Source organism: Homalodisca vitripennis, chromosome 1 (genome assembly GCF_021130785.1).
Source record: "Homalodisca vitripennis isolate AUS2020 chromosome 1, UT_GWSS_2.1, whole genome shotgun sequence".
Classification (NCBI taxonomy): Eukaryota; Metazoa; Arthropoda; class Insecta; order Hemiptera; family Cicadellidae; genus Homalodisca; species Homalodisca vitripennis.
This window is the reverse complement of record NC_060207.1, coordinates 188,641,504-188,649,422: the sequence shown is the minus strand read 5'-3', so window position 1 is coordinate 188,649,422 and position 7,919 is coordinate 188,641,504.

The window sequence follows — 7,919 nt, the reverse complement described above, 5'->3', positions numbered from 1 at the left end:
GTTGGTTTTTGTCCAATTAGGACTGGTCCATGGACTTGCGACCAAGTACAAACTGCGTCGACTGACCCCCTTTGCTGCGTTGATAATTGGAATCTAAAACATTGTAAATGTGACGTAAGTGAGAGTAAATATTATATTTTATTCAGTAATATTAGTTATCAGCAATGCATTGGTTACGTATATTGGTTAGGGTTTCATTGGAGCAGAACGAACCACGAATCACTTAGTTAACTAACATAACTCTTGAATTTTGTAAACTTTGATAGAAAAGTATTTAAGCCCATATAATAAACCTATTTGGAAATAAATAAATACCTAGAGTACACGTCGATTCATCAATATACGGTGAGAAATAGTCTGAAATATTCGGAAAGATTAAAAAAGTTAAAAGTACTTTTCTCAGAAACTAAAAACACATTTAGTATTGAAAATTGTAGTATCCAGGGATTAAAAGTAATTGAGTAAATTAACTTATTTTCTAACATTTTGTACTATATAATACATTTTTCCTTAAATGTTATCACTTAATTTATAATCTCTGGTATGAAGTGTACCAACCATAATATAAAATCAATCTAAATAATCTCTTTCCTCAATTCGAATAAAAATGTTTATTTGTAATGAAGACAAAATTTATTTGCAATAATAAACATTGGAATCAATAGAGCTTACTGACTAAGGCAAATGTACGTAATTGCGTTGATAATTGGAGTCTAAAACATTGTACATATGGGGTAAATGAGGATAAATATCATATTTTTTCGGTAATATTAGTTATTAATAATAAACTCCTGTCTAAAACAAAGAACTGAATGTGATAAATGACTGAATACGTAATGTAGCAATCAAACATATATTTTTATGTCACGACGAGGAATGGGACTTTACGATGAATATACCTACAACACCGAGCAAAATTTCATTCCTTGTAACCATTATCCATGAAATTGGTCACGCTGTAGGCCTGCAGAACTCATCTGTTAGAAATTCAGTAATGATTCCGACCATCTAGATGCCGTCAGGTGACAAAAACTTGGACAATTAATATTATTTTGATAGAGACGACCAGCTTGCTATCCAGATTTTGTACGGACAACCGATTTTGTTGTCCTTTTTACCGTCACACTTTACTAATGTCTCGGCCGTTCACCAGTGACCGAATGGGGTTGTGGCAATGATTGTGGGCAGATTTAAATGTACTTCCCGGTGATCTAGGCGTTATAAAGGGATGTGTAAGGTATATACATTGTCGTATTTATTTTATAAGAAACAGTTACGTGCTTAACAGTTTCACGAGTTTACCAGTACTGTTACTAAAGCGGAGGTTGACATCTTTGATGTACTGCAAATTATCTGTGTGAGTGATCGCTTCTCAAACAGTTGTATACCGTGATACGCTACATAAATGGCGAAATATCAGCCTAAATTAAACAGATTGAAACGAAACTTCAAGCAAGGATAAGGTATCATATCGATTGCTCTGAAAAACGTAGGATCGGCTGTAGGATCTGTATTCAATAGGGCAATTGATGTATTCCCTGTCGAGCTCCATCTACCCGGGAATTTCCAATACTGTGGTCCAGGGACATTTTTGGAAAGCTGATTAGCTAGGGGATAAGGGTATCAACCCTCTGGACCAACCCTGTCCAGTTCACGATATAGCGTATTCAAGAGAAACGTATGGAAGCCGACACGGAATTGGGCAAGAGAGACTGGGAAAAGAGTCAAATCAGCAGACGCGAATGTCGGGGAAAGAGCAGCAGCCCTAGCGGTAACCGGATCCATGAAGGCTATAACCACTCTCGGTGGTGGAAAGAGACGGAAGAGCAAGCGAGGTTCAAACGCAAAGGTCACGGAATGTACCTCAAAGTGTATTCGAAGAGAGGTGGTGGATTAAGAAAGAAGAGGATGCGTTGCTATAAAAAGCCGATACCAATAAAGCCATTAACAAATTACGAAGTAGTACGTTACGCAAAACTACTAAACATTCCAAATTTCCGAGGAGTATATATGAGAGACGCTCTACCAAAAGACCAGCGGTCGGATGAATCAGCTATTATAAATCTCGATAGTTCGACCGGTGAAGTACACATTGGGTATGTTACAGGAAACGAGATAACAGAGTTTACTACTTTGACAGCTTTAGCAATCTAAGACCACCCCAGGAGTTCATATCCTACTTAGGACGAGGTGTAAACGTACAGTATAATTACGAGAGAAGACAGTGTGAGGGACTCAGTAGTCCTGCGGGCACTCGTGTTTTAAAGTTTCTCATAATTATTTTTTTTCACTTAGTGGAGCTGGTATCCTGCGAAGACTTCTCTCCAATGAATGTGAACCCTTCAGGCCAAAGACAATCCACAGAAGACCTCTCGGATTTCTACAGGCGACATAGGCATACCCCACCGATGGTCTCTCCCCATCAGTAGCGGCTCCTTCCACTCAGGCCTGCCACCCTTCCCTCATCCTGGGGGTCACAATTCTCTATAGAAGTCGAAGTCACCTCGCCGCCAGCCCTACGTATAGTAGGTTTCACTACCTACATTTCCCTCGTCCCTCCATAGCACGTCATTTATTTATATCTTTACTTATGTTTCAGGAAATAGATCTGCTCTAGGTGTCCTACATGTCGCGAGCTAATTGTGGGTACGATTACCATATAACCCCTGGTAGTGCAGTCATTGAAGCGAAAAATACGGTCTTACCTCCGAATTTTTTTACTGTGAACCGATTTGCATGAAATATTTGGGAATTAGGCTCATCTTACCCTTAACTTCAAAAGTGAAAATGATCTGAACTCCGCCTATTTATTTTTAAGGGGTGTAAACAACCCCTTAATGGAAAAATCGACATTGAGCCATTTATCGCTACAAAACATGTTTAATAGAAAGTGGTGAAATTGTAAAGTGTTTTCTAACACAATTACCTCATATTAAAATTATTTTCAACCCCTTGAAAATCTTACAAACCCTTGCAAACAACCCCTAAAATTGAAAAAATCACAAAAAAATACTTTGGTATGACATAAAAAAGATGTAAGTATAGAGTAAGTAATATGTTATATTCTCTATAATAATTATCAAATTTTTAACCCCCTTTCAACCCTTGAAATCTACCTCTTGATAAAAATATTGTTAAAAAATTGTTTTTGATAAAATGAAAAGGATTTATATATTATTCCACACTCTCGAAAATGATTATCATATTCTTAAGCTTTTCTACCCTTAAAACTACCCCTAAATTAAAACAGTAAATATATATGATTACATATTTTAAAAATAATTTAATTTAGAGTAAAAAATTGCCATTTATTGAATAATATATTTACAAATTTTATAAAATTTCACTCAAATGTGTTATATATATACATATAAGAACGTTGGTATGTATTCATGCCTACGTTTCCAAAATATATGAGCCATATTATGTATATATATAAATATATATACACATTACAATAGTTTTGGATCTCTATTATACTGCGTACTTTCACATGGCTCCAAATATTCACAGTCCGAAATTTTCAGTTACTAAGCAGAAAAAAAAATATGATAAGTTTTTTTGACCATAAACTCCTTTAATTTTTCATGCTATCACAATTTAAAAAAAAACCATTTTAAAGGTAATTAAAAGAGCTACAACATCCTTCATTGCAATATATAGTAAAAAACTTTTTCTCAAACGGTGAAGGGTTAAAGGGCTTAAGAGAGGCTGTGATTGCGCTGCTACGCGCTCTTTAAACAATCATATTTCCGTCAATTTTTGTTTGACAGAAAAATCTAAAAATCCAAATTGTTTGTCAGAAATATACCTACATTTTTCATCCCTACACTTTTATACGTATATGTCGTCATTTTTTAGATATTATGAAAAAAGGTGTTTTTTTAAAAAAATTTGAATCTTTTTTTAATCGTGACTTTTTTGAAAAAATATGTGTCCTGAAGCAGCCAAACTGATAAAAATCTATCAAAATCTTCATAATAAAGTAGATTCTAGCGGAATACGATTAATTTTAATTTTTGGTGGAAATGGCATTATGAAACCCATGATTTAAAAGAAAAAAACATTAGATGCTCCTCTTATTTGCAATACAGTCTCACTTATTTTACGTGCAAAAGACTTTTAATAGTGCTCATTTTAAAGCTTATTTCAAGCACTATAAAAAACCTCTTTTTAATTAGAATGCCTAAAATGCATCTGCTCGCCGCTAGATGGCATTGACCACATCGATTAAATTTCAGACAAAATAAAAAACGGCTTTGATTTTTAATATTAGCTTAATATGCACTCTTAGAAGTACTTTATAAAAAACCAAAATATGGTTCATTGTTGTACCTGCTACAATTGTGTTCTTTATACAATTTTCGATTGAAAACGTATATTTTTGGAGATATTTGGAAAAAAAACCGATGAAAAACGTAAAAAAATTGCGAAATTTTCAATTGCCACTAACTTGAAAAGTACTGGATTTTTTTCGAAAAACGTTATAGATGATTTTTTGCTTACAATTAGGCCTTCTATTGATATCCGAGGTTATTTGAAAAAAAAAAATATTCACCCCCGAGAAAGGGGTGGAAACCACCCCCAGGGTGGTTGCGGAGTTCAAATCATTTCAACTTTTGAATTTTAAGGGTAAGATGAACCTAATTCCAAAATTTTATGCAATTCGGTTCACAGTAAAAAAATTCGGAGCAATAATGCTTCAATGACTGCTATGGGATAGATCTATCTCTATCATAATTTTTAAACATTCTTCAATTGGTTCGAATATTCAGTCAAAAGTTATCTTCCCATATTTACTTTCCAAGTGACGGGACCATTGCCCAGACGTAGGGTGTCTACCAGCGCTCTGGCCCGATTCTTATACTGGACAATACTTAACCTATACGTAATACGAGTGTACCGAAACCACACTCAGACCAATAGATGAGTTTAATATTTACAATACTTTAGAACATCGTGATAGTTGAATGACCGCCGTTAACACTGTTGCAAACCAACGCTCGCACATAGGCATCGCCATATTGGTTCGCACCTAGAAAAGTAAGGTTATGGTTCTGCCAACCAACATTCCTTTTAATAGCATTAGAGCGTGAGAATCCACCAAACCTCTTAATTTACCAATAATCCCAGGAATATGGAATATTTTGATATGATAAGAGTGTGAGGAGGGATATTCTCCTTCACGAATGAGGGGTTTTCTCATGCATCCTGTGACGTCATATGGCGGGGCTTAGCCGCCCATTTTAGATCACGCGAACCCTTTACCTCGGCCAATCAGAGGCCAGTCCGCAAGGGGGGTACAACTACTACACAATCTGAAAATTTTAATGTAAGATGAAAGAGACTGTACTTGTTCTAATATATATTATGCTTCTGGAATATTAAGTGTTTCTTGAGCGAATTTTAAGAATATTTTTAGAAATTAATGAAAACTTCAACCTTGTATTCGAAATCCTCCTCAGCCAGCTGGAAATGCTCCAAGGTGACGTCACCAGGAGTATCATCGTACGTGTAAGTTCTGGTGCAGAAGTCAGATGCTGCTATCGGAACTCTGGCCAACCTTGTACTCGCTCCCGTTTGTTGCAAAGAAGGAGCTGCAAATATATGTGTGTATTTATTCATTTGTTACAATACTTGATGCTATGATAACGTGAACTCATATAACTTATCTCAAATATCTCACAAATCGTCATACGAATTTAGATAATTGTCTTTACGCAGGGCGAGTTGAAAACCTTATAATTCCGACCGTAGAAATCAGTGACAATCACTTTATGTGACATAATAGAATCCCAACTAATCTCTTTCACTATAGACATGTACGAGTACCAATTCACAACTAGGTGATTGATTAATTTTAGTGCCAGTTGTTTTACAGTGACTCTGTTATGCCATTAAATAACATACGTCGCTAAAATCATTACACAAATTCTAAAATTTGTTTATTTTTTGTAATAATGTTTCTATTTAGTCATTACTAATATTTGAACTTACTTCAAGAGATTTCTGTCCAGCGCTGTGACTGAGATTCTTCAGGTTGATGCAGAACGAGTCAGTGAAAGAACTCCCGATTCCCCTCAACCGTTGGTAAGTGTGACTTGTGTTTATCGTGATTTTAATTAAATCTTCTGAAAATAATTACATTTTAACTCTACATTTGAAGTACTGCCTAGCCAGTTTATTACTTAATATAACATATGTTTGGAAAGTATCTCCAATCCTTTCACTGTTATGTAAGTAGAATAAACTAACGTTATTCTAGTTTATAAGAAAAACAAGTACTGTACAGTGTGTAAAGCAGATTATACATAACTATAAATCTGGTTGTGACATATAACATTACATAAGGAATACAATGCACTCACTATGTAACAACTTTGTATTCAAGACAAAATTTTTACTCATTTCTCGAATAAAAAACGAGGGATTCAAACAAATTCAGGTACCCTATCGAAAACATTATGGCAATTATTTAACCACATGTAATAGCCTTTCCAATCTTGATAGAGAAAGGATAAGGATCAGATAAAAGACACGAATGTCACTGAGAAGAAATAGGCCTAAAAATATTAAATAATTTGATCAAAAACTAAGTTATTATTACAAATCACTCTTTCAAATGAACATATTTTAATAATTTTCTTTGATACTTAAAAGAAATAAAAGTAGTTCTTGGCAGTATACAATACCAGACAAGCTGATGGGAAGTGTGGACGCGTTCTGTACAGTGCCCCAGCGAAAGTTGTAGCCCGGCGTGTGGTTGCTGGTGAAGATGTGAGAGAAGTTCTCAGTGGAACGAGAAGGGTAGGTGAAGGTGTCACAGTAGGTGGCGTTACAGACGCACACAAACCCGCTGTCTCCGAATCGTGCTGCGCATGGCACGTCGGCATCTAGTTAAAAAAAAAAATACTTTGAAAATGGTAAAAAAAATTATAGTCAAAGGGGAAATGAAATTTTTCTAGAGTGATTATGTATGGTTCTTTTAAACCCACATCGAAAGTGTTAAGGCTATCTAGGAAACATCTAATTAGAACAGTATTGGTAGCAATGTTCGTCACTGAAAAGACTTTTCAAAACATTATTAATTTACTTATAAATTAACGATTTCGTACTTTACAGATATTATCCTAAAATATTGTCCAATCATCTTACTCCAATATGAAGGAAAAAAGTTTTCAGCTTAATCGCCATATTATTACATAACAACTGAATAAACCCGAAGTCTATACTTTGCTGGAGCGACCTTCACAACATTTGTCAGAACAGAATGAAAACGTTAGGCATAGCATTACTACCAAAGCTTCTCGTTGGAAACTCTGTGCGGGCTTGACAAGTGCAACTTTCAAAACTTTTCTGATACATCTGTTTGTTTTATAAGATAAGAAAATTAGAATTATTTTTTTAAATATACTTTTAACTATTGTATTTTGCAATGATTAAGTATGCAGTGCTTGATCAATTGTGTGATGCAAATATCGAAGACAATATTATTATCTGTCCTTTAATACGGATTTAATTTTAACTGTATATCTTAATAAGTATGCAGTGCTTAATCAGTAGTTCAATGCAGTTATTAAAGATAAAGTTACTATCTCGCTTTTGCTACATTTTTAATAACTTTTATAATAAAACCATCATATTTTTGATTTTTGACAATAGTTATCTCAGACCTGCATATATAAGTATATTCTTCAACAAGGCATCCAAGCAAACTCAACTGCAGCACCATAAATATGTTAGATTGGAAGTAGATTACAATGACTGTAAGTAGACGCTTTGTGACCGTGGTAGGATTCTCAGAACTTTGCATGTATATATATATATATATATATATATATATATATATATATATATATATATATATATATATATATATATTCTTGTACGGAGATACAAAGAAACCATAACGTTGGCAT